This window comes from Neopelma chrysocephalum, unplaced genomic scaffold, assembly GCF_003984885.1.
Source record: "Neopelma chrysocephalum unplaced genomic scaffold, ASM398488v2 Primary Assembly neopelma1_119, whole genome shotgun sequence".
NCBI classification, from domain to species: Eukaryota; Metazoa; Chordata; class Aves; order Passeriformes; family Pipridae; genus Neopelma; species Neopelma chrysocephalum.
In genome coordinates this window covers 2845858-2872688 of record NW_020897781.1, presented here as the reverse complement: position 1 = coordinate 2872688, position 26831 = coordinate 2845858, and the positions used below count along the sequence as shown (strand labels likewise).

Below are 26831 nucleotides of genomic sequence, written 5' to 3'. Positions count from 1 at the left end.
GGGGGGGGCGCAGGCACTTGTGCCGGCGCAGCCTCTCGCATCAAGGTGTGCTGCAATCCGGGCGGGCACCGTGGCTGCTCCTTAACCCCCGGCTGGCCGCGGCGCTGCCCGAGCGCGCTCCCCGCCCGCCCCGCGCAGCCCCCGCGGCACCGCGCTGCCTCCCCGCACCCCGCGGCACCGCGCTGCGATGCGGTGCAGCGGCGGGGATGGAGGGATGGAGTTGTGGCGGTGCCGGGCGGCGGGGGCGAGGTAAGGGTGGGTGGGAGGGGAGGGTTTGCCTGGCGATTTTTTTTTTTTAATTTTTTTTTTTTTTCTCTCCAAGTGAGGACTAATCCCATCCCTGGGCCTGCTCTCTGTTCCCTTCCTGCATTAGAGATTGGCTATAAGGAGAAGGCTGACGGCTGCAGCATGAAGCGCATTATTACCTTGTGATTCCATGACCCTCCTCTATGCATCCCTAACTCTCGAAAGCTGATTCAGCTTTCAGCTAGTGCTCTGGTGAGTCCTCTGCTGCAACAGAAGCTCCTAACTGGTATGTCTTTTTTTTTTTTCCCCCTCTCTTCTGCTCCCTGCCTTGCCTTTAACTGCTACCAGCTCAGCTTGGTTTAAACACTTTTCCTGGCCAATGCAGGACTGAGTGCCCATCCAACTTACCCGGGGACTTAAATGTGGGCTTCTGCATCCGGCAAATGTATGTGTGTGTGTGTATCTGTGTGGGGTGTGCTGGATGTGTGTTTAATCTGTGGATCGGTTGGGAAACCTCCTCCCCCCCTTTTTTTTTTGTTCTGCTGTGGCATACTCCGCATTTTAAAAAAAAAACCACCTAACAAACTGCAGAGCAAGCAGTGCACTAGAATAATCTGAACTGAAATGTTAGAACTTTGACATGCAACCGTTCTGCAAGGTTAAACCGGCCTTTAAATGCCTAATTCAGACACAGGCTGGCTAATGACACCTGGGGGGATTGGGGCGTTATTTATTTATTTGCAACAAACTAGTGCTACGAGCTGATACCAGGCAGAGCAAAAGGGTGAAATGTGGTTAAACTTAGCCTAACTTGCAATAATCTCAATGCTGTGGTGATTAACTGTTAAAATGCCGAGAAATGAGTATTAATTACAGGCGCGTGGCTTGTGGACCATCAGAAAGGGAATATGGGGAGGAGGAGAAGTTAGGCTTTCCTGCAAGGGCTTGGAATTCAGGTTACATGAAGTGTAGCATCAATTGACTGTTATTGCTTCTGCAGCTCGGAGTTGACTGTGGTCATTATATTTTATATGATAGTGGTGATACCTAGTCACATGAATATATAGACATCAGTTTTGTGAGATGGATACTGTGGTGCATACACACATAGATTTAGGTTTGTTTTATAGCACGCATATGGATATTTTACGCATCTTTATGCATAGGTATATAAATGCTATATATAAGCAGGTGTAACATATCATCCAGGTACAACATATCTCCAGGCTGTGTGTAGAGTATGGATACAGGTATATATGTCTGTGCCAGAGGGAGCGTGCACTCAGCAATCGTGTGTAATTGTCTAGGCAGAAATCTGTGATTTGTGCTGTCAGTTTAATTGCTGGGATCCTCTCGAGCGGGTGGTTGTGTCTGTGGCTCCCAAGGTCTGAGCTCAGTCTCTCTGTCACAGGCTGCACTGGGGCCAGCGCATGCCTCCACCTCGGCCCCGCTTGTGTCTCCCTTCTCCGGTGCCCAGCCCTAGATACAGGCTGTCCCCAAACTTTTGTGCTGCACATCTTCCCTTTGACTTTGCCACTTGGACCTGAGCAGCGCCTGGAGCCTGGGGCAGAGCAGGAATATAATATACAGGACCTTGCTTTCCATGCCTCTCACCATGCTCCTTCCCCTTCTGTCTCCAGGCAATACCTCAGGCCCTTCCTTCCCCTTTTATTTGCCCCTTTGCCTCTGCATGATCCAGATCTCCATCCATTTTTCTCCCCAGAACAGCCACAGTTTTATTGCGCGTGTTTTTTGGCCAAGAGCAAGCACAGGAGCTGAGAGAGCCCAGGTGGGCTGAGGATGGTGGATTATGTTCACCCACCACCACTTACTCCTGGTGGTAGCTGGAAGATGAGATCCACAGGGTGCCTCTGATGTCACATTAAAAACACCATCACACCATTTACTTGCTTCTCCACCAAAAGGCACAACCCTGGAAAGCACGAGCTTACACCCAGAACCTCAAAGCAAGTTTAAATCTCCAGGACGAACTTTGCTGCTGTGGTTGTGTCATTGTCTTCAGTTCTAGTAAGGATCTAAAAGGTCATTTTTTTAGCTCTTACATAGTACTTGCTTTAGTGGCTGGCAGTCACTGTCCCACTTGTCTGCAGAAGTTGGGAACTGTTCAGGACAGCCCATGTCAAATGCATTTGAAGAAATCAAATAGGGTTTGAGGTGCAGATGTGTAGTGCTCCAAGAAGTCCAGTAGCTGTTCTACTGCTGTTGGTCTGAAGGAAATTGAATATCATGGAATGCCTTGGCCCTGCAACACCCCACCACCAGCACTTTGATTTTTGTTGGGTTTTTTGGGCTTCTTTTTTTTTTTGATCTGAGACACTCAGACTTTCTCTCACACTCCTCAGCTCTCCCTTTGCTTTAATTTCACTGCAGTCATGCATTACACCAGTGCCACAGCTCCATCTCTCTTCCCCTTAATCCAAACTAAAGGTTGAAATTTGCCTTTAAATGAGACAAATAATAATGGTTAAAACGGCCAACAAAGTCAGGGAATGAGGGGGAAGCTGCACAGAGCCAGGACCAAGGCATGTGCCAGTATTGCATGAGGGGTGTAAAGCCATTTTGGGGGTTGGGGCTGAGCACAGCGGATTTACACCCCGGCTCCATGCGGCCTTTGCTTTTCAGTGGTGCTGGAAGTCGATGGGCAGCAGGGAAGTATTTACTCCCCAGCTGGCAGTGATATTTTTAAAAAAGCAGTGAAAAGCATCGATGCAATTAGGTATTCCAAAGTGCTTAGTTTGCCACTTGCTAAGTTTACTTAAACCCTCTTTAAAGGGTTCATTAGAAGACTGTGAGAAACGGTAAAATTCATTAACACGGAGGCAGCCATTCCCCATTTGCCTGTAAATTGGTATCGATCGTGGGCAGCGGCGGGCGAGGGGCGGCGGGTGCTCGAGAGGGACCCTGCCCGCCCTGCTGAGCGAGCAGGCAGCGCCCGGCGTGACCTCCGCCGCGCTCCTGCCTAAATCCTGCCCATTATAGTCTCCCATTCAGCCCGGGCGGCGATCGCAGCCCTGCCACTCGGCCCACATTGTTCAGGGAGCTTTAAAGCTCAGCACGGCTGCGAAGAGGCGAGGGAGAGGGGGAGAGCCAGGGCTGCGTGCGGGACCGAGCCCCACGGGTGCACAGTGCGGCGGCGTGCGGGGAGCGCAGCCCACGGGGGCTGCGGGAAGAACTCGGGAAGACTTTGGCCCGAGCTCCCAGAACCTCGCTTTGGCTGCCTTTTACGTCTGCAGGTCTTCCCAGAGCCCCTTAGCTGGCGTGGAGCTCAACCGGATGAGTTATTAGGAGCAATTTTTAATTATTTTTTATTTTTAATGCCCTGATCTCCCCAAAAGGCATGTGTTATCTTTTGGGGGTTGGTTGTCTGCGGGTAGTGTCTCACTTCCAGTGACCAGAAGAGGAAAAATCATTGGATTCACTAGGTAAGATGCTTTCTTCTTCCTATGCTTTAATTTCTACTTACTGATAAAGCAATCGCTTGTCTGGGGCTGATGAGTTCTCTTACTCTGGCAAATGGAACAGTCCTTCCCGGTGTCGGTTTGTAAATCAATAGATGGCCATTTGATTTTGGGCTTTCTGAAAACAAACTGGCTTTTTGCTTCCAAATTGTAGGATGTAGGCAACTGGGAATTCATCTATATGTAACTTTCTCCCACATGGCTTTGTCTGAAATTATACCTGTATGCATATACAGGAAAGCCTTTCCTCTAAACCACATTTTGGTCTTTTTCAAATGCTGAAAGTTTATGATTTTGAATGAAACACCTACTTTTTAGGTGGAGTGGGAGGCTGGCTTGTACCCTGTGTCTTTTACGTTTCAAAGAGCCCCTGCCAGGGCAGCAACTGGACCTTTGCTGCTTTGTGTCCAGTGAATTACGCAGTTCCCCTTTCCCAGGATCCAAAATCCATCATCTGCTGAGGGCTCAGCCCAGCATTACCGGCCAGGATCGGGAGCTGGGATGTGTGTGTGTGTGTCTGCACATGGGCTGGGCAGGAGGAAAGTCTGCTGGTTTGAACTGAGCCGTAACTCACTCTCAGGATGTAAATTGTAAATCAGCGTTATTTTTCCTCCTGTGACCATATAAATGCGCATATTGAAACTACCTGCTTGAGAGACATACTTCTTTATATGCCCATATGAACCTGGCAAGCTATGGAATGTAAAGAAGTATGTATTTCAGGTGGGAATCCTTCTCAGAGGAGCAGTGTGTGACCCCGGCCAAGGCGGGGGAGAAAGACAGACAGATTATTTTATATTATTATTTTTTTTAACTGCCTGACCCGGCAGACCGACTGGGGAGTCAATTGATGATCTTGTTCCAGCGCGTGTATTGTTCTGTCACTTTGCCTGTGTCAGCAGGTGGAAATGCTCATCAGGACATTAAATATTCAATATGCTGACTGCGGCATGGGCTTTGAAAGGCGATGCCAGAGGAAAGCTGGCTGTCCGCTCCTGGGTTTTAACAGGGATGCAGGCCAACCTCTCCTTTTTCCTGCTTCCCCATCGACCCTTTTTACCCCAGATATTAAGGCTAGATAACAAATAGAGCTGGCTGATCTTTAAATCTAGGAACAACAAAAGGAGATGGAGGGTGGGGGGAGAAGAAGACAGAGGAAAAGGATACAACAGTTGTGACTCGGGTGTGCGGTGTTTTAGATTTAAATTGCTGTGCAAACTTCATTTTTCAAATCTTTCCCACATTAAAACTTTTTGTGCTTAAAACTGGAGAGAAGGAGATATTCCTTTTTGTCTGATGAGCCATCCAGTCAGCGGATCACAGCTAAAGCCAAAGGAGTGCTCCGAATATAGGGACCTTATTTTCCCCAGGGAAAACAAGAAAATTAGATCCTTTCATTCTGGAAGCCTTTTCCTTTTTAACCTTTTCCAATGTAAAATAGTTGGCTATTTTTCCAGGATAGTGCAATAATGTGACAAGACGAAAGAAATTTGGTTTAAAGACAAGTTTAACGTTCTGCCTAGATAGGAGCCGCATCTGAGGGTTTAAAGCTTTCATCCCCAAATTTCCTCGCGTTTCTACGATGTTGTAACGATGTGCAAAGTTGAACTCCTCAGAAAGCCGCTCCCCAGCTGCCCAAATTCCTTTTTCCATGTCCACGGGGCCGCTGAGGGCAGCGTTTTTCTTTGGAGTGGTTTCCCTGCAATTGCAACCCCGTCTTCGTCTTGCTCATGGGCTCCTACGGCATCGTTTGGCAGGTGTGGTGCCATGGCATGGCAGCAGAGGTTAATTAGGTCTCTCTGATCGCAGCATCCTCCCCCTGAGCACGGGGAGCAGGCAAGACCCTGAACTTGGAATTTTGGGGAGTCTTTATCCATCTCTGTTCACCGTGAGCACCGTCATCACTTGTTACAGGTATGCCAAAGGGGATTTAACTGTCATCAGGTGCTTGTGAGGAGTGGGTGAGAAAAGGCGGGTTGGGCTGTGGGGGAGATTTCCTACCTGTAGGATTTGGTGGGGTTTATTGAGGCTGGTTTTTGTTTAAATTAAATACTGTGGCTGATGGGGGCGTGGGCAGCGCTGACCCCTTCCCAGCAGAGGAGGAGCTTTTGCTTTGCCAGTTGGCTTTGGGAAGGCCGAGTTTGTACTGGAGAATGGCTGGTTTGCACATCATCCTATTTGCATTTTCGGATGCTCTGGTTATGCTGGGCCCTGGAAAGCTGGGGTGTTCTTGGCTGGCTGTGGTGAAGTCCCTCAGGACCTGGCTACAGGGATGCAGCAATCCCTGGGCTCAGTCCCACCAGCAGTCACCCTGAGTGGGGACAATCCCTGGCCCCCATGTCCCCACAAGGATGGGATCCTGTGGGTGTCCTGCCCCATTTTGGGGTCAGATTTAAACATGAAACTGGTGGATGCTGGGAAATGAGCTAAGGCCAAGCAGGAAAGCACTGGTGTCCAAGGAGGACTGCAGTTTCACTCCCTTCTAAATCACCAATGTTACCTTGACTCTCTGGATAAAAAAAGACTACAATTGTCACCATTCTGGATATAACATAACATTACATATTATATATAATTTATATATAAAATTTCCCTCTTTTCCTTGCTGACCCTTTGCCCCACCTCTTCTCCTTTCCTTTTCCTTTCTTCTTTCCTTTTCTACCTTTTATCTTTTTTCTCTTTTTTCCTTTTTTTTTTTCCTTTTCCTGTTGGTGTTTTTTTTCTTCTTTTTTTTTTTAATTTTCTTTTTTCTTCTCTTTGCTTCCCTTTTTTTTTCTTCCTCAGTGCAGGTTTTACTAAAACCCCTGTGGCACTGTGCGTTCCTCTTGCAAAGGTGCTCACGGTCTGATTTACAGTAGATACCTGCATTTGTAATGCAATTTTTATCTCCTTCCCCCCGCCTCTCTGAATTAATACGCTTGTTAATCACATGGAATTGCTAACTTTAGGAAGTCACTAAGTGTTCAGATTTATTTTTTATGTAAATATTTTCAAAGCTATAACTCTGAGCGCTGTCTCGCAGCAAGGGAGCGGAGGTAGCAGGGGAGGCTTTGCCATGGCCTGTGTCAGCTGGGCTTGGGCGATGCTAAAAATGACATGGGGTGTATGTGGCCCCCCAAAAGCCATGGTAGCCCTCTGCTGTTGACATCAATGGCAGCAGGTGATGGCTGCAGGCCTTTATCAACCAGTTTGCGCTGTTCTTCCGCTTCATGGCAGCTCTTCATCCGTTTTACACCTTTCGGATTAAAACTGTGGCTGTTACATTGCACTAGGTCCGCTCTATTTGATAGCTAAAAAAAAGCCACTTCTCTTACACTCTTCCTAAACTGGTGAGCATCTCCTGGCCTTGAGTGCCGTGGCGGGCGCGCTGCAAGGAGCATCTGTGCCGGACCCGCAGCGCTGGGATGCTCAGGTGCGCCCATCCATCCTGCGAGCTGAGGACTGCGCGGTGCCAGGCATGGAAACAGGAGCTCTGAGAATTGTAAAAGCCATAAATCCAGTGGACCAAATTAGTTAAATTTTTCTATTCTATGCCTCACAAAATCCAGCCGTTCTCGAGATGAATTCTCCGCATGTAAGCGGAACTACCGGCAGGTATAAGATGGATATTTTGCACGTGCACATGAGAGCACAGGGACAAATTTGTGCCATGCGGATTTCCCAGGCGGGTTTTTCTTTTTTTTTTTTTTTTTGTACTTTTGTGTGTTTGTTACGTTGATGATCTATTATTACCGTTGTTACTATTACTTAATATTGGAAGACAGGTGGTCCCATAAATTCTAGCACCCTCTTTTTTTTTTTTTTTGAAAAAGGGGGGGCATGTTTGCAATTCAAGTTTAATAGTGCATTCATCAAGAGCAATAAAGCATTTTATTGCACAAGTATTTCAAGGGATGTGCTGGCCCTGGTAAAAGCATTAGTAAAGGGGTGCATCAGCAATCTCATTTAAAACTGTCTACCCAACGTGAAAAATGTTGCGTTGAAGAATAAACTGCTATTAAGCATGATTAGATTGACCTGCAGGACAGATATTTTAGCTGCAGCAGCACAAGTCGATCAAAGTGAGCATCGCTTAGATTGCAAATTTTTTTTTTTTAATGCCCTAAATTAAAAATGAAAGAGCCTCAGAATATTTAGGACCAGAGAGTGACTTTGGGGGTGAGATTTGTGCATTCGATTCGAAGCGGTTTGGAAAAGTGGGGAAAGGGGGAAAAGGTATTAATTGCTGCCCCTTTAGCATACATTGAAAATATGTTACTCAGATCAACCAATCAAAAAAGAAATTGTGCTGACTCAGCATTCGGGCTAGTCTGCACGTCCGATTGCAGAAGAGATCAGCACTGCACTGCAGTATCTTTCCCTGCCTTTGACACCAGCTTAGCTGGGCAGGGCTTCCCTTGTGTTTCCCAGGACTAGTTTAGGCCAAGAACAAGAGAAGGCCCCGAAGAAAGGAAGGTTGCACGAGCCTCGAGCTGCTAATGATCCTTTTTATTCAGTAAGAAAGAGCTTCCATGCTAGGTTTGCCCTGCCAGATGCAAGCGGCATGAATTGCTTGGGAATATATCTATTTTTAAAGACTTTCACCACATCTTGCACTTAGCAGTGACTGTGGGCGAGGGGGTGGTGTGTTCCTAGCAAGAGAAATATCCTCGCTCCTCGGCTCGGATCCCTCCCCGGAAAGCCCAGGGCTGATTTAAGTACCGCACTGGCGATCGCCTCCCAGAGAAGATGCTGGGTTAAATGTTTGCCGCTTGACGCTGAAGTTGCTCTTGACCTCGGCCAAGCGGGCAGCGATGCTGCCAGCTGCTTTCCCGTTGGGATGCAGCGGGTCACGGTGAGAGCAGCCCAGTGCTCCAAGGATGGGAGCTGAGGACAGGGGCTCCACTGCCGGCTCACTGGGCCCGCCGACACGTTGTTTGGCTCGCCTGCCTCAGTTTCCCTCAGAGGCAAAGTAAGTGCTCGCTGTGGAGTCATTGAAGCTGTACTTGCACTGCAAGGCTGAAGCTGGAGGCAGCCAAGGCAGGTTGATGAAACTACCTGAGGACAAGGGTTTGGGGTTTGTAAGGACTTTCCTGCTTTGGTGTTGGCTTGCACAGTGGTGCCCAGCATGTATTTTGGGGAGATGGCACAGCTTGTCTGGACTGTGCCCCTCTGCCCTTGTGCTGTAATGAAGACTTGTCTGGACTCCCCACACCTCTGAGCGGGCTCAAGGCACAAGGTGCAGAGGCTGGACCTCAACCAGGACCTCATAGGGCTGTGGCTGCCTGGGGGATGTCCCAGCAGGAGTGAGCTGGTCGATGGGGTCTGTGGGTTGCTCACTGGTTGCCAGTCTGGGCACAATGCTGCGCGGTGCTGCCGGGTGACTCTGCCGGCACCGGGAAGGTTGTGTGATGCCAGCCTGGCCCCCCAGCTTGCCCAGCTGTGCACATGCCCAGCTTTGTGCACCTCAGTGGGCACTTGTATGTGCAGGTGGAGTAGTGTCCCTGTGGGCTGTCTCCTCCCCACCACTGCAGATCCCCGTGATGCTCTGAAGACGTTTTTGTTTGCATTGTGTAACCAGCACCATCCCTGGGTTAGTCTGTATTTTTCCAGAGTGGTCTGTATGGAGGAGCAGAGCTGGTGGATGACACCCTTGTGTGCAAGGGGAAGGCTTTCAGGCACAGATATGTCTTGAATAAAGCAGAATTTGATAGTCAAAGATTTTAGCACTTGGAGCAGTTGCTGGTGGTGCTCAGGAGGCTCAGGGGAAGCAGGCAACTGACATCTCCAACAGATGCGGGGTTTTCCTTTTTTTTTCCTCCTTTTTCTTTTTTCCTGAAGCACAGGGCCATGCCTGTAAATGCCTTGCCATGCCCAGATATGGCCTGTGCTGGGACCTGTGCCGCTATCTAAAAAAGCCCTGAGCAGATTGATGAGCCTGGGGGAACTGGGGAACAACTGCTATAAATAGTGCTCATTCTCAGCTGCCCTTCTGGGGGGACAGGATTAGGTGGCATCTGGGCAGCCAAGAGGCGTGGGACTCGTGACCACCAACCACAGAAGTCACCCAGCAGCTGTAAGGACAGGAGCCATCCCTGCAAAGCCCTTACATAGGCAAGTCAACCCTGGCATTTGGGGAGTCGGATAAAGCCATGGGAGCAGGAATCCAGTAACCTAAGAGCAATCAAGAATAAAGTTCACCACAACAGTCAGGGCAGTGCTTCCAATCTGAGTAGTGACCTGGCATGGGAGGCAGGACTCGGTTTTTGGCTCTTCAAGCTGTTTGGTTTAAGCAAAGGAAGGTGTCAGGAGGGAGCCAGTGACATGGGAAGCAACGTGTCACAAGGACTTGCTGAGATGAAGAGATTGGTGTCCCCTTCTGGGACACCATGGGTTAATTTGCTTGTTAATTTGCTGGCAGTGAGATTATTGGAAGCTCTGATTTAATATTTGTGTTTACTTTGGGTAAACAAATTAACAAAAAACCCTCAAGTCTTAATAATTTAAGGCACAAACTTGATTGAAGCTAGGAGAAGATAATGAATCTCATGCGGTGATTTCACTCCTAACCTTGCAGAGGGTGGGCAGTGTGTGTAGCTCATGCACATGCAGGATGACTGGTCCCTATATGTGAGGGTTGCTTTTAGCTAGGGGTTGCAGGAGTGTGAACCAGCTTCCATAATAGCAGAGGAAAAGGACGGTGTTGTGCTTGAATTAAGCTCAGCCTTGAGTATTTGAGGGGAAAAGATGGAGCAAGGAGTGGGGATGGTTTGGCCAAGTAGAGGAGATGGCTGTGCATATGATAGCTGGAGGGGAAGTCTTGAAATGTATGCAATGGGAGATTGGGGATAAAAAATGTGGAGCAACACTGCAGCTTGTCCCTGAATGGGTTGGCTGCGGGAAGGGGACTGGGATGTGCAGGCAGCAAGTGCAACACAGGGATTTATACCCAGGCTTTGCCTCTTCCACCCCTCACAGTGTCAGGGCTGTGCTGCACAGGGAGCTAAACCACGTTACTTTCTTTAAATTAAGCCAGCTTTGTCCTAAAGCCTTGTCTTTGAGACAATAAGACTCACCCACTAAAATCTATTGTGCCATTTTTGCAAAGACCAGCAAAAGTCTCCCGTGCGCCGTCCCCTCCCTGTCCTCCACGCTCATTTGGCCTATTTGAAACTGAATTTATTCCTGGGAAGGTCCCCATCAATTTGCCTTGCTCTTTTGTTGACAAGTTTATTAAAAACCTCGGCAACTACATATTAAACTTTTATCAGTGTCGAGGAAGAATACGTCCTTTGAGCGGCCACAGAAGTTATGGATTGGGGCTTAACGTTTCTTGTTCCACTGTTCGGCTGAGTCAGCGTAACAAATAAAAGCTGCCACTTCTTTTTTTTTTCCCTTTCTTGAGAGACAGTTCCCTTAACAGTGTAAGTAACTGTGTCCAATAATGTAAAAAGGTTTCAGGTCTGGGTAAACATGAGCCTTGGTTTTTTTGTCTTTTTTTTTTGTGGCTGTAAGTCTGTAATAATTTGAATTATTAGTTTAAAACAAGAATAAAATATGAACCCTGGAGAAAGTTATCGCTCCTTAGCTCTGAGCCAATGGTTTTGGTAAAATAACTGTTACTTTACAGGGTTTATACGAAAAAAATCACTGCAAATTAATAATTGTTGTACTGCAAGCGATGTGCTTTCATCCACTGGGAGAGCATGAAGGGGTTGGAGCGATGCTTGGTTGGGGATGTACCTTCTGTGCTGCTGTGATAGGGGATCTTCGCTCATTTTCTTTAGTCACAAGATGAAACAAAGAGGAGGCCAATATGTTGCACCAAAGATGTTAAAAATAAAGCGTTAGAATTGCATAACCTAGTTCCCGTTTCGCCGTGCAGCTGAGTTTTTAGGAGTTGAAAGAAGCCTGGAAAATAATTGGTGAGAAGGAGTTTGAACTGATATAACAACAGGCAGGCAGGGAAAAAAAGTGAGTATTGGTGGGACTGAGCCACAATTCTTAAACTCCGCCGGATAAATAAATAAATAACACAGCATCTTTCTCTGCCTGTCACCGCGTCCAAGGATTTTTTAGTCCTTAAACAGGTTTGCTGGCATAATTTGTCAAGTCCAACAGGGAGGTTTCCATGTGACAGCCGATCGTTTCTCACCACGCACAGTGGTGCACCAAAGCCGTCCTGCCGGCTCGGAGCAACTCCATAATTAGATAACAGTTAACACACGTATATGAGATGGCTCATCACTCATGCCCGGGGTATGGCAGAGCCCGCCATGGCCGATCCTGCGCCGTGCCGGTGGCAGGCAGGGAGCATTCCGGACAAATACATCTTCCTCCAGGAGTTTATCTGCATCACCATTTGCTCCAATTATAACTAATTGGACACATATTGCATTTTCATAGCATCTAATTTTCTATTGATTTTAACGGGACTGCTGGTGTTTTGTACTATTAAGTGGTATCTCGTATCAGTTGCTGTTTAAAACCGCTGAGTGCACTCCCCTGTATGGAATTATGCAGTCAGCACATGTTTTAAAACCTATTTAATTGTTAGGTCCATAAAATGCACAAACTGTTAGGGAACGGCTTTGTTCTCTTTTGAGTGTGAGTAGAAAAAAAAAAAAATCCAACTCCACAACTATTTCCACGTCCGGTTTCAGGAGCTGCAGCTCCCAGAGACCTGCTTGGAGCCTTGTGCTTCAGGAAAACAGCTTCAGAGGGACCATCTTTATCCCACATGGAGCCAGCTCCCTCCAGGTAACGATGCTCCTCATTGCCAGAACAGAGCAGGTCTGTGCTTGAAATGGGACTGTTAGTTTTACAGGAGGCCTAGGAACAAAATTTGGATTAAGACGGAGATAAGGTCACTTTATTTGTTCTGTATAACTAAGGAATAGGGTGATAACTGTAAGGTTTGGGACTTCCCTCCCTGTCATAAATATTGCCGTGTACCTTGGCAATATATCCAGATAAAACCAGGCTATCAAATTAGCCATTTCATTTCAGCAAGTACTCAGTGAAGCAGGGTGAAAGCAACAGTCCTTTGTTCAGCATCATTTAAAGAAGAAAAGATTTTAAAAGAGAGATTTAGGGGAGGAAGGGAGAGGTGGCCTGGCAAAGAGTATTTCCAGCAATGCGCAGTGGATCACTGGCTTGTGGAGGTTGGATAGTGGCATTAATGGTAGAGAAGGCAGATTAAAGGAGATGGAAATAATGTTTTGGGGCAGCTGAGTTACCCCAGGGTGCTGGTGAGTTTGCCGTCAAGTTGCTGCCTTCGCTGCTCATTAGCAAGAACCACATTGTGTTTGTGGGAGACAGGTGAGTTCATGAGGGTGTATAAATTAAATAGACACTTTATTAAGTTCAGGTAATAGTTGGGGTTTGAAAGACTGAGTGGCTACTGCGATGTCAGCAACTACTTTAGTGCACAAAGGAACTGAGTGCTTTTTAATTAAGTCAAATAAAATCCAAGCAGAAGGCTCTCAAGCCTTGTCTGGAGTCTACTTTTTGGGTTGAATATCTATAATTTTAGAAATGTTAATAAAACACAGTCCACTTTTTCCCTGTAATAATATAAGTTCAATTAATATTTGATGTCTGTAAGGAAAAGGATAAAAGCAGCGAGATTGTATTTTCTGGTTTACAAATGGCACATTGTGCAGAATCCCGTGACTGTGGCATTGATTTAAACATCCTCGCAAAGACACCATGCAATAAAGTTGAATCATCTGCAGTACAAGTATGGCTGTTTGGGGGGAAAAAATACCAATGTGAGAGAGTAGACATTTTCCTGTATTATCAAAAGCCACTTCATTTTGAGGAAATTTCCTCCAATTTAGTAATGTTTGGATGGAAATCAAATAACACATTAGCTGGAGGAAAGGGGAAAAAAAACCCTTGCAAAGCTAATTACGAAGGGAATGTGCACTTCATTAAGATAAAGCTGTAGGAAATCAATGTTCTGTATTGTTGTTTTTTCCTTTTGATTGGATTTTAGAATGATAAATTGTTAATGCATTTGATCTAAAAATGATTTGTTTATTCAGATGAAGAGCAACAGTACTTTGTCTCATTTGGCCTTTTAGCTTATAATGATAATGGCTTGGAGGGCTGCTCATTTTTCAAAAGGGTATCGGACTGGAATAGGCAGGAGATTTCTGGACTCGGAAGGATGGGCCCTATGCAAGGGTTCGTTGTAGGCTAATTCTATTGCATGTTGAATCTTCTGCTTCATTAGGAATATCGACAAATGCTGATAAATTCTTTGGGTTTTCTGTACTGTCTATAACACATCTTTATTAGAATATTGAGGCTAAACTGGAAAGATCTGCAATAGAGCAGATTCTCTTATGTTACCTACTACTGATCCTACTTGCCATAGCAATGGGGCTTTTGCCCCTTTTCCTGCCTGCAATCATTGCCAACGTAGCCAAAAGCCAAGCAGAGGCACCGCACAAGGGTTGTCAGAGAGGGAAAAGCGATGCACGGGTTTGTCTTAGTAATTTGGTTTTGATTCACCTCTAGCCCATGTCTCTCACTCAGGGTGCCCATGGCTCCCCAGTGCCATCCCACAGTGCCTGTAGGCTTTTTCCAGCTCAAGATGTGCTGGAGCATTGAGCAGGGGCAGGCCCTGGGGACCTTTCCAGTGCAAGACCCTATTTCACGAGGAGAAGACTAGATCTGGCTTCTCTTTGGACTCAAGCCTGAACTTGCTGATGTTGAGTGGTTGAGGTTTTGGATCTGGATGCGGTGCTGTTGCAGACTGCACTTGCAACATTGGCACAGGCAGGAAGAGAGAGCAGCACCCTGCCAGATTCTGCCTGTGGAACCTGGCAGCACTCAGCAGGCAGAGGTGAACCCTGTACCTCCTATTTCATAGAGGTGGGGGCCCACAGGCATTTGGGAATGGGCACTGCCTCACTGCAGAGATCAGGGGCTTCAACACAGCCCACACCTCTATCCACACCTGTAATCCATCTTGCTTGGGTGGTTGGTGGCTGGTACAGCCCCAGAGACCAGCCTGGCAGTGCCTGCCTGTGCCCTTCCTGCTGGGAGGCTATTGCAGCTCTCTCCAGCTTGTAGTGTGGGCTGCTCTTTCTCGGCTGCTGGGAAAGCCTCACCACCAGAGAGACATCATTAGTTTTGATTAATGGCATCCAGAAGAGAAAACCTAATTTTCTAAAAAGGAAAACCTCACCCATAACTCACTGCAGAGAATTTAAACAAAATGTTATAGAACATCCACGCCGACTCACATTGATTTCAAATATGTTCCAAGGCACTCCCTGAAGCAAAGCAAGGGGGGAGTGGGGACAGCACTGGTCCCCAGCAGAAGATGCTCTATGTAACCCCACACTACTCTCCTACAGCAGTGCTTTCAAATGACTGACCCCAAATCAACAGGGCTGGAACAGAACAAGAGTACCTGGGGAGCAGAGTGTGTTTTAAGTGGTGGTGCTAAGGCAGCTTGGTGCACTCTAAACAAAAATCCATGTGCCCATCAGGGTTTAGCTCAGTACAGCCTCAGTCACTGATGGCACTTCCACCTCCACCCAATCACCAGTAAATAATTACTTTCCTTTGCCTCCTGTAAGTCACCAATGGGTGAATTTAATACTTCCAGGTCTTCACTGTCTAAGTTTCCACTTAGTTCCTTGGCTTGATTGTCTCTTGAAAAGGTACCTAGAGATAACTTGATTAAATTAATTGTAGAGCTCTTTTTAAAAGCTATTCTCTCTCTCTTTCTCTCTCCATCTCTCCCTCCATTTATTTATAGGCAGCTTAGAGTAACGGGTTTGGGCAGTTAAGTGATCTGCAGTGCTTACCGTGACAATGCGAAGCCTGTAATTCTTGGGGAGATGTAATGCTGGCCCACTTGCAGTATTTCTGTGTGCAGTGGTTCTAAGCACAGGTGCTTTTCCCCAGTATCATCTTGCAGCGTGGTGGGCTGCGAGGAAGAGGGGGGAAAAGTCACCTTTGCCTTATGACGCATATAAATTCTTTAAATAGGTTATGCACATGGCAATGTGCAATATCTGCGCGTGGCTCTGGGTTAAGAAGGAAAGGCCTGACTTTATTGGCTCCCACTGCAGAAATGATCGGAGCCGCTGTGATTTTTAAATTTGATTTACTGAGTTATTTTTAGCAGTGGGGTGTTCATGCTGCAGGGCTCTCCAGGAGAAATCAGCTCCCCAGCTCTGCGACATGAACCGTCACGCAAGTGACTTGGACAGCGGTGACGTAGCAGGGGCTTGCTTTCCTCATTTGGGGACAAATTGCCTGATTATGGGATTGCAAGAAAGAAAAGGCTTTTTTTTCTTTTTTTTTTTCCATTTTGCCCCACCTTTCACTTCCTTTTCTTCATTTTCCTGTTGGTTTCTGGTGATGTCAAATACAACCATTGCTTGTCTTGAGCAGATCTTAAACCTCCTGAAAATGCGGATTTTAATGCCAGATAAGAAGACATGGGAGGCTGCATAGTAGGGGAGCAAAGTTTGCTAACCTCTAAAAAAGGATTTCAGGTGTTTCAGCCTTTTCCCTCCTGTTTGCCAAGGAGAACCCCGAGGGGAGAAGAGTTCTGCAGTTCCGAGTTCCTTGGCTGTAGGTTGGGCTGGTTGTAGGAAAGGACATCTCTGCTGCTGTGTGTTAGGTGTCATTTCAGATAACAAAACACAGGGCATGAAGGATGACAGCAGACCATAAAACACTGAGAGGAATAAGTCAGGAAGTGATAATTAAAGTATCTGGATTAAAACAATAGCCTTTACTTCTGTCACGCTGTAATAGCAGCGTGGCTCTCAAGACAGACAGAGCCAAATATCAGGTTTTAAAATGCTCCAGGCTGATGGTTACTGCTGCAGACTATTCCACTGCTGTTAAACCTGCCTCTTTAATTCAGATCCGCTCTTCAGCCGTAGCCTCTAAGAAGCTTAAATAAATCCTGACTGCCTGAAAGTGAAGCCATTTGAACCAGTGCGGCATCAGGCAGCAAGTTCAGAAGAGGTCCAGGCAGCTGGGAAAGAAAAGACCCTGAAGAATTCCCCTCTCTGCTGCCACAGCCCATGAGGCCAAATGCTTTGCTAAAGCTGGTAAAATGGAACCAAATCAACTGTTCAATGGATTTGGTCCCCTTCAACCAGCTGTAGCTGTGCATTGATCTCTCAGATGCACCTTGGAGGCTGAAACACTTGAACCCGACCAGGGCGACTCAGGTAGAAGACGTGAACGCTGCTGATAAGGAAATGATGATGACTGGCATCTGCAGATCTATCACTCGGGCTCTAAACTGGTGGGCTGAGCCTGAGTCATTATGTGGTTGCCAGTCAATTCTGCCTAACGGAGACCACTCAAGATTGATAATCTCTATCATCCTCCTAATATTGATCTCAGCTGTAACTCAGGACTGTGTATTTCCACTGCAAATGCTGTGCGTTTTCGTATGTATTTGCTCACACCCACCCAGGAGCCCTGTGCCTCAGTGTTTCATCTGCTGCAAGGAAGAATAAAGGTTTTGATCTGAAGTTCCCTCCTTGTGTTTTGTACCACGCGCCAAGCTGCTCCTTCAGCAGCTCTAGTGAAGAAATGGGTTGTTACAGGGATACCAGAGCTGGGAAGGAGTTGGGAATACCAGCTGCTTCTTCATTGCCCCAAATGGCAAATATCCACAGCCTGTACTAGCCAACAATGTTTTTTTTTGTTAATGAGATAAAAGATGTGCTCCTAAAAAAGGGTCCCCAGTTTGACTTTGTTGACCTAAAAGGCTTGTAAAGTCTCTACCCCGTCTGGTCCTTATAAGCACTAATGTTATGCTAATGGACTTAAAGAAAATCGCTCCCTTTCTCATGTAATAATGATTGGTGGGAAAGTAAGCTGGGCGTCATCCTTTCCTAGCCATCGTAAATCTATAGGACTCTCACAAGCTATGAATATTGCGGGCATAATGAGCCATTTGGATGCAAAAGTCTGATGGGAGATTATTCATGTCTTTACTTCTTAATGACACCTGGCCCAAGTTAACCCCTGGCATAAGAGTGTGCAGAGATTTGTCTCTTTTCACACGCCAGGAATTTGGTTCACTTGATTCCACATCTCTGGTCCTTTAGGTACCATTTAAATGTTCTTACTAGGGCCAAGAGTATTCATGTGCTTCAAGATAAGGAGTTGTTAGATGGATCTGAGGCTTAACATGCATCTAATATTTATGTCACTGGGTATTTAAAAGGCAAAGACATGAGGAGCAATGTTACTGCAGCAGCACATTTCCTCAACTAAAAGGAAAGCAGCGCTTACTCAATCCTGCTAGCTCATTTTTCTGCCCCTTAACAGTGCCTAAACATCTATGTCAAAATCCTACTGAAGTCTACATGTGGTTTTTTTCCCATACACTTCAATCAGATCAGGCACTTTTTCCTTCATGCCACCAGCTGATTTCTTGAAAACATGTAAAAGAAATTACTGGTTCTATTTATTCATTTATTTATCTTCACAAACGCAGCATCTTTCCAAACACCCAACAATGCATCCAAAAGGGCTTTGACCTGCCCTGATAGAAGAGACTCGAGCCTTTGCAAAATGCATTTGCTGACATTTGTGCCTGCAAACAGAGGAAAATGAGCAGCTCCAACAAATCCCTGTATTAGCATGGGGCCAGTTTGCAGTGGGTAGGGAGGGTGCTCGTAGCTTTCCAGTCCCAGCCACACAGCACAGCTGTGCCCTTGGCAAAACAGTCAAGTGGCCACCACCTCTGTAGCTCCAAGTCACTTCTTGATACAGTGTCTTTCCCGGCTGATTAATTGCTTTGCAGTTGGTCCTGATGGTTTCTGAGTGCTACTCAATCCCACTTCCTAATTCCCATCTCAGAAACACTGGGCAAAGGTGTCTGCTGAGACAGGAATCACGGTGTGAGCAGAGCAGCAGTCACTGAGCAAACATCAACTCAAGGTTGTTGCTGCCAGTCCTGAGATTCCTGAACAAGGAAGGAAGGGAACAAAAGCACAAGGGAAGGGGAATCCTCAGCACAAGTCCCTAATTGCTGGCAGTCTGGGCTGTGAATGATGTTGGGACTCTAGAGGAAAAGGTTGAGTAAAAACAGATGCTGCCAGCAGGTTGTGGCCTGGGTTTCCAAAATACCACTCTCCTCCCGCCTGCTCCCACAATCTGGGTTGTTTTCTCTTGTTCCCCAGGGCCGCATCCAATGTAAACCACACCATTATTAAAATTCCTCCTTGGTAATGATAATTAAGTTACTAAAAAATGTCAAATGGGAAAGCTGGAGGCATTGCAACTTGAACAAAACCATGGAATATAAATGAAAATGTTTTCTCCTTAAAGAAATGTGGTCCTTATTTAGGTTCCCCCAAAGCCACCTGAGCCTCAAATATCAGGAAAACTTCCAGTTCTCTTGTAGCAAGAGAAGATAAAAATGCACAAGGATCCCAAAAGTTGGGCCATGTATTTAGGTGCTTAAATGTGGATCCCACTTTCAGGCAACCATGCTTGAAGATTGCTGCCAGTGTTTTTATTGCCTAATTATATCTTTATGGAATGAGAAATTCAATTCACTTAGCATGGAATTCCTATAACAGTACAGCCATTATGGTCTAGTCAAGGAAATATGAGGCCCAACAGAAGGCAGCAGGTAGACTTCAGGGGAGCTCTCTAGGGACTGCTACTGTATAGGGACAAACCTAAGGCGTGGGCCAAAAAGTTGTAAATATCCCTCCTAACAGCTTGTGTTTCAGCTCTGCTCACCCCCAAATACCTCCTGATGCAACAGCAGGGATTTGGAGCAAATGGAGCTCACTGATGTCTGCCCTTTGCAGCCCGGAGCTGCTCGGATCATGAACCCATCCATGGTCTGAAAATTGGATCTGCTTCAGCTGATTTCCCTTAAAGCACAGCTCTGAGGGGAAGTCTTACTGCTGACTTTGAAAACCCCAGGACCAGGTCCTGGCTAAGTAATTAGAAACCTTTAGCCAACCATCCTTAACTACATCAAATCTAATTGTCCTCCATATCCTCTAAGAGGCTGCTCTGATGGCTCACCAGACACTGCTGGTTTCCCGGAAACCCTATTAGCTTCTCAAACAAGGCAATCCTGAGGACTCAGTCCCGCAAACCTCTTGTGCAAATATTAAATAACAGTGAATAATTAGCAGGAGTAATCCTTTTTGCTTGACCCTCTTCTGTAATAAAGATCTTTGTCGGCGAATGCAAACGTTATTTTGAGGAGCAATTCATAATCTAGAGCTGCTGAACACATCAGCCTAAATACACTAATACTCTAATATCCATATTTGTACAGGACTTAAGACAGATGAAAACAGACACGTTATCTGTCCCAAATACCTGAGAGCATTCACCAGTCAAGCTTAGGAAAAGAAGGGGGCAAAAGAGTGGTAAGGAAGGGATCACTTCTGCCTTTGATACATCTGCAAGTGCATCTTGGGTGGTGCAATCAGATCAGCTGGATTCTGCCCATGGAATTTTTCTGTGGATCCTTTTCCTTCATGTACTTTTTTTTTTTCTGAGAGAAAAGAAAAGAAAGGACAAGTAAGCCAACAGGCAGATAATTGCTCTGTGCTGACGGTTTGTCAAGTGAAGGAAGCACAATTTTAGTCAAGAGATCTGCGTTACAGCGGCGCTTGAGCAGAAGTCTCTTCTTTTCCTCCCAGATGGCATTGACATGTAGCCTGAAGGGGCTATCAGGATACAAAGCTAAAGATGGTTAAAGACATTAAAAACTCTACCATATGAGCACCATCTACACCAGGACCATTATCTGGGAGGAAGATTCATCCTGACGTATCAGGCAGAAGTCAGACCTTCTACTGGTGTTATATAAAGCTGTTGAGACAAAGGTATATTTGAGATAGATGAAAAATATATATTACTGCTACTATCCATGCCTTTTCTAGTAGGTCTTCATTAACTCTTGAAAAACTATGACAAATAAATGTAATGGTCTGCCTTCCCTTTTCTTTCTGGGTGAAAGACAGCTCCTGTAGGGTGTTTATCAGAGCAGGCAAGGAGATGCTTGAGCCTTTCCTGTCTAACTCCACTTCCCAGCAAGGTACTGAATGCATCCTCTTCCTCACAGGGCCACCAGTGTTTCCCAGATCCTGTCAGAGCTTCTGTTAATAATAAACATTGCAATCAGGCTAGGATTATAAATCTTGCCACAGGATGGAGGGAATTTGAATTTCTGCATTCCTTGGATTTGGCATTGTGTAAGTTGCTGTAATTAACTTGCACAGAGAATGGGCTTAATAACATTTCATTGTTTAATAAGCTGGACAGCCCTTTCATACCATGGGTGCAGCTGGAGGGATAGAAAACCACAAAGAGAGGAGTTCACCTGCAGGAAAATATCCTCTGCTTCCCCCAAAAGCGATAAAAATGTCAATACTATTGACACAACCCCTAATTAAAAATGACTGCCATAATCACACATATCATAGCCGTCGGACATTAGTTTGGATTAAACATATACAGTGAGATGTGCTGCATGTGTTTTCCAAGGGAAGACAGGGCTGGGTGATGGTATCTCCTGTACATCCAAGCAAGAGCAGAAGAAGGATGCTTCAGCTCCTACACACGGGATGCTTGTTTGCCACCCTTCCTGGTGAATGGCGACCGCCTGCATAGCCTGAGCTATTTGCAACCATGAGATAAAACGTGTCCAAGTGAACTTCTTTGGCTGAGGTTTAAAGCAGACGTCCTTTCCTTTGTGTCTGACGTGGCCAGACAGCAGGCGCGTGGCTGGTCGTAGCAGCTTGGCGGGTTCATGCATTACCTCAGCTACTGCAGCAGTGCTGAGGTGTAGTAGCACCCAGCCTGGGGTGTGGATAAGTCCTCCTTTCTCTCACAAGGAATAAAAGCCTTCGTTTTGGGGTATTCAGCAAACAGAACTACAACAGAAAATAGCTTGTCACTGCTCCATGTGAATTAACTTATGCAATTGGTCTGCCTGGATTGAACATGGATTTAATGGTTGGACTCTGTGATCTTAGAGGTCTTTTCCAACCTAAATGATTCTACAATTCTGTGACAGGATCCCTATTTTAATGTTCAACTGCTCTTACCTTATGCTTGTTCTACCAGTGTAGTCCCAGGGATCTCAGCTGGCTTATAGGTACCTGTCTTTTATTCTACAACACCAAAAATAAACACTGTGGTCTTCCATGTAGTCCCAGGGCTGAAAGGCAGCACAGAGCTGGGGCTGAGCCCACAAGCACCATCTGCTACAGGAGGGCTACAATGAGCTGATGGGGGCAATCCAGTGATGGGGGCAGAGCATGGCCAGTCTTCTCTTGAAGGTACCAGAGACTCAGCACCAAGGGCTTCTTTTCCACATCCATGTGGGATAGGTATTTCACATCTCTTAGCACCTCCCTCAGATAAGATCTGCCTCCAGTTCTTTCTGCCCACCCCTCCTGTAAATTATTTTGTGCAGTACCTTACAGGTGGCTTCTGCTTTCTCCTGCATAGTGGCAGAGGGAGAGGGAAAAGAGTGAGACTGAGAGGGAAAGAGATTTGAAACTATTTCCCAAATATGCAAGTGTCCAGCCACGAGCTGATATCCTGTCAGGGGTAAGAGGTGGCTCCATGCCATGCTTGCTCCTCAGTGCTGAGAAAGGAATTATTTTCTAATGCCCTTTTGTGGGTCACCTGGAAAGTAAAGGCATAGTCCATCTTTCCATGGTGAGGAGCCTGGTCCTGTTAGCCAAAAAAAGCCTACAAAGGATAAAACCTGGGACAACCCTTTGTGCTGGGATATCTGTCAGTCATAGAAAGAAGCAGGAGAAGAAACAAAAAAACCAAAACTGTGCCATTTGTTCCATAGGGCAGTGTTCAACAGCCAGCACTTGCCAAATTTAATAATCCTGATCCCAAACCCACCACTGTGTAGGTTTAAGTGTTGTATCCTTTAAAGCAGATGATAGAGTGTGAAAAAAAAAAGGAATTTGGAGATACCAGGGAACAGCCAGAAATTAGCTAACGGCCTGGCAGAGACTTAAACCAACTCCAGACACTGTATCTCTTAAACCTGGGAGAAAAGTTCAATCTGGAACCAGAACTTCTGCATCATGGCTCAGGTCCATTGCCAGCAACTGCAGAGGATTTATCTGGTGATTACACTCAGCCTGACTTTGCAGATTCTCCCTTGACACCCCAGGGAGCCTCACCTTTGTTGGGGCTGCTGGGGAGCCTGTGCCTGATGAAACCTCCCCGTCGATCTGCCAGAAATTCCTGCAGGATTCAGCCAATGTCCACTGCGGCAACACTGCCAGGTCTTGGGGCTGGTAACGGGGTGTCAGACCACATAGCACAGTTTGGAAGATGTCTTGTCCCTTGTTTTAGACACTGTTGGTCTCCAGGACTCTCCTGCTTGCAGTTGTGGGTGCTGTTCGGAATTTCAAGTAGGGTGAGGCTGGAAGAACTCAGTGGTTTGCTGCTTATGCTGATGCTGATGGATTCAAGTACTTTATGAGAAAGCTTCATCTCCTGCAAGGGAATCTGGAGCTAAGTCTGGTGTAACACCCTCACTTCACTTTGGGGATGAGCATTTCATTCTCAGCTGCTTTGGAAGTGCTAAAGACTTCACAATAATACCTTTTCATCATTTTAAAACTTTGATTGTTACACACTGTTTGCAGTGTCACACTGGAAAATTTACTGTGGGGTGTGAGGAGGTTTTTAAGTGTGGACAAGATTGATTCATAGGTGGATTAATCTGATGCATCTTTTAAATGGAAAACTGACATAATTTTCCATCAGAGACCCACTAATAAAACGCATTTACTTGGTTAATCCATTTTTTTCCTGTACTAAGTGCACTATATAAGGTATAAAAATATCAAATCAATAGCCAATGAGTATATAAAAATGAGACTGAAATTTCAGAAACCATGTGTGAACCACCCTCTCCTTGGCTTCTTGGAGGACTCTGAGTTCTGTTTCTGCTGCTGAAAGCCCCATTCCCAAAGTCTCCCTGGGACAGCGAGGCTGCAAAACCCCGAGTGTCCTTGTAAGTCCCAGAGGGGATTGGGTGCATGGAGCCATCTGCTTCCAGGGGTCTGGTGGCATCAGTTCTCCTGCAACCTTCCCTATTTTTAGAAGTAGATAGTTTGAGGGGGTTGGGTTCTTCTTCTTTATTAGTTTTTTTTATTATTATGGCAGAAGGAACTGGATAGAAGAAATGTGTTTAAAAGACAAAGGCATCTTCCAGTTCATTTGTGCAAGGAGCCTGTCCCAGCCTGCCAGGGAATCTGCACAAACTCTCCATTTTTATTCCTAGGCTGGAGTAGAGCAGTGTTATTTCAAAGGAAATGCCTGCACAGTCTTCTCTCTGCAAACACTGCAACCATCATTCGATCAGTGCAATTCTCCCGTGTGAGCTAATTTAACAAGCGGTTGCTTTGCAGGCTGTGGAGAATTGCCTCTTACCTAATAATTCTGCTAATTTGCTTAACTTTCCCAGATTGCAAACGGCCCTGCTCTGTGCAAGCAGCTTTCTAAATGAACCCCCAGACAAGTTCTTGACAAAAGCCAAAGGAAAGGTGGATGGCTCAGGAGGTTGAAGCTCAGAGTCTTTTATTTTGACCTTTGGGCCAGCATTCAAATTTGCTTGTTGGGAAAACTGCATTCAGCATGTATTTTCTTCAGGGATTTATGCTACCCTTTTTCTTGTAATTATTCTCACTTGATGTGTTTCATAAATTAAAGATGCTTCTATTAGCCAGCTCCAGTCCTCTCAATTATCTTGCAAAAGTCTCCTTATTTGTGGCTGGGAGCTACACCACCAGGATTGCCATCCCTGCAAAGCTCCTGGTCGGTGGCTACAGGCAGAGAAATAAGGAATGTACATGGGTAATACAAATGTCTGAGCAATCCCAGAAAGAAATGAAAACTGCAGTAAAGGTAAATGTCAGACTATTTAAAGACAATGTTAACTATTGATTTTTTAGAGGAGACTACCTCTTCAAAGGATGGCAAGCATGCCTTCAGATACAGACGAGGCAACCTAGATGGATGGCGGAGTGAGGGAGGCGAGTGATCTGGGAAGACAGAGATTTTCCCGGAGAGCAAAATGAACCCCTGATGAAGCCTTTGGGATTAAAGAGGTGGCTTAGTTCTTTCACAGCATCCACCCTTCAACCCATTTAAGCACCATGCCTTTTCCAAGAAATGAAGGGCAAAGAAGCACTGATAAGCAATAAAGAGATAAGCAGCAAAGTACTCGTTTCACCGGTGTTTCCCAATGAAAAATGAACCCTCAAGCACACGCAGTGATTTGTTGTCTAAGTAGCAAAGCTCACCCAAGTTCCTGATTTTGCTTCCAGCAGAGATGCTCATTGCTCATTCTCACACCCCGGAGCAACTCGGACTCATTATACGGCACTCGCTCTTCCCGCCTGCACCTGCCTGGGTGCAGCAAGGACCAGCTTATATATGTACATATACATTTTATATATATATGTATATATGCTTGCCTTATAGCCCATGCTGTGATATCCCTGCCAAAGCATCCCGGAGCAGATATTCCTGGCCGCGGGCGCCTGCATCTGCAGGGAATTGTTCCTTTCAAGCTGCAGTGCAGAGATGATGCTACACACGGTGCTTTGGGAAAATAGCATGATAAGAATTTAGTGAGGGGATTTAAAGGTCTTCCAAACCTGCATTTTCAAAAAGGGGAACTTCTTATCTCAATGGGTGTTTTGGAACAGGAGGAATGAAAGATCTAATCCGGGGAAGTGTAACATCAGCGAGGGCAAATTAAGTTTGCATTTGGATACAAACCCTCTTTTAGAGGCTAATTTGGGTGTTAAAAAAAAAAAAAAAATTATGCACATCCACAAAGCAAAGGGAATTGGTGACACTGAGGGGTCACTAATGGCTTTGGCAGGTTTTGACGTGGGTACAGGAGAGGAAAAGACCCTCACAGTGCCTTCTGTCTCTATGAGATTTTTGTGTGCTTCAGTTTGAAGATCCCCACAGGACTTGTAACTCCAGCTCCCCTTCTTTGGCAGCCGCTCAAGGTGCAGAAAACCCTGGTTCCTGGTAGATCCTAAACACAGCACAATATGGTATTACTGCCTGGGGTAACTTTGGGTTTAGATGTATTATTTCAGTGAGGAGGTCTTCAGACAGTGTTAAATGACAGATGATATAATTTTTTGAATGCGAGGTTCATCTGAATTTTATTTTCTGATGTTTTGACTCATTGAGTTGATGTCTCTCTATTATGCACACACCTCTGGAGATGTTGCTGGCAATGATTATGCATAGCATTGAGTTAGTGAATAAAACCACTCCAGGAACTGTTTTACAGATCACAGTATTGTTTTCCCTATAATTGTCCCACAAATGGTGGAAGTTATATGGAGAGAGCAGCGTGCTCTGACAGAGTGCGTATTTTTGCAGCGTGCATCAGATCTCACTTTGGCTTCTGAGACTTATTTCTGATGGTTCTTGGGGATTTAACTTTAAGACCAATATATTTTAGTATCCATATACGCTCCACTGTTCATGTCATCCGGCAGCAACTGAGGATGAGCTGTCTCCTTAATATGGATGAGACACCAATTTATCTAAGTTATCACCACCCAATCTCTCATACATCTCTGCTGTTAACTGCTGTGTTTCTGACATCCATACCCAAACTATCTGCAAGTTCTCCTTCAATTGAAACCATAAGTAATTTTTTGGCTGGAAGTTCTTCTTATGTATATAATGGCTTCTTCATCTCCCAGCTTGAATTCAACCACGAGGTGACGGAATCAGGCTCTGGACACTGCATTTTAAACCCACAGCTCTGCATATGTCCACGCAGCACACTAAAGCAGAAGTCAGGGTGTTTTTCCAGCATCTGAAAATATATGACTGAATTAACATGTCCCAGGCTCACTTTGAACAGCACTGCAGTCCCGTTGTGTACAGCCCCAGCATTTGACTGCAGAGTCAGCAAGACTTTCCCCCTTCCTGATGCATTCCCAAACCAGCAAAACTTAGCCCTGCTCCTGGTATTCTCCTTATAGAAGGTCCCAGTGGTATTATGTATCAAATAAAGGTCTCATTACTTAGATTCTGGTTCCTCCATGCCATTGCTCTCATTAATCATCC

General features: G+C 45.8%; 1 long non-coding RNA gene across 2 annotated transcripts; it reads left to right on the top strand.

Moving 5' to 3' along the window:
- On the top strand, window positions 1-25177 carry LOC113974366. Of its 2 annotated transcripts, XR_003536535.1 has the most exons (5): window positions 1-45; window positions 323-532; window positions 3603-3689; window positions 23613-23736; window positions 24677-25177. It is a non-coding gene; the product is annotated as an uncharacterized LOC113974366 (long non-coding RNA). The 2 variants fall into 2 exon arrangements; XR_003536534.1 differs by lacking the exons at window positions 3603-3689; window positions 23613-23736.
- The last annotated feature ends 1654 nt before the right edge of the window (window positions 25178-26831 follow it).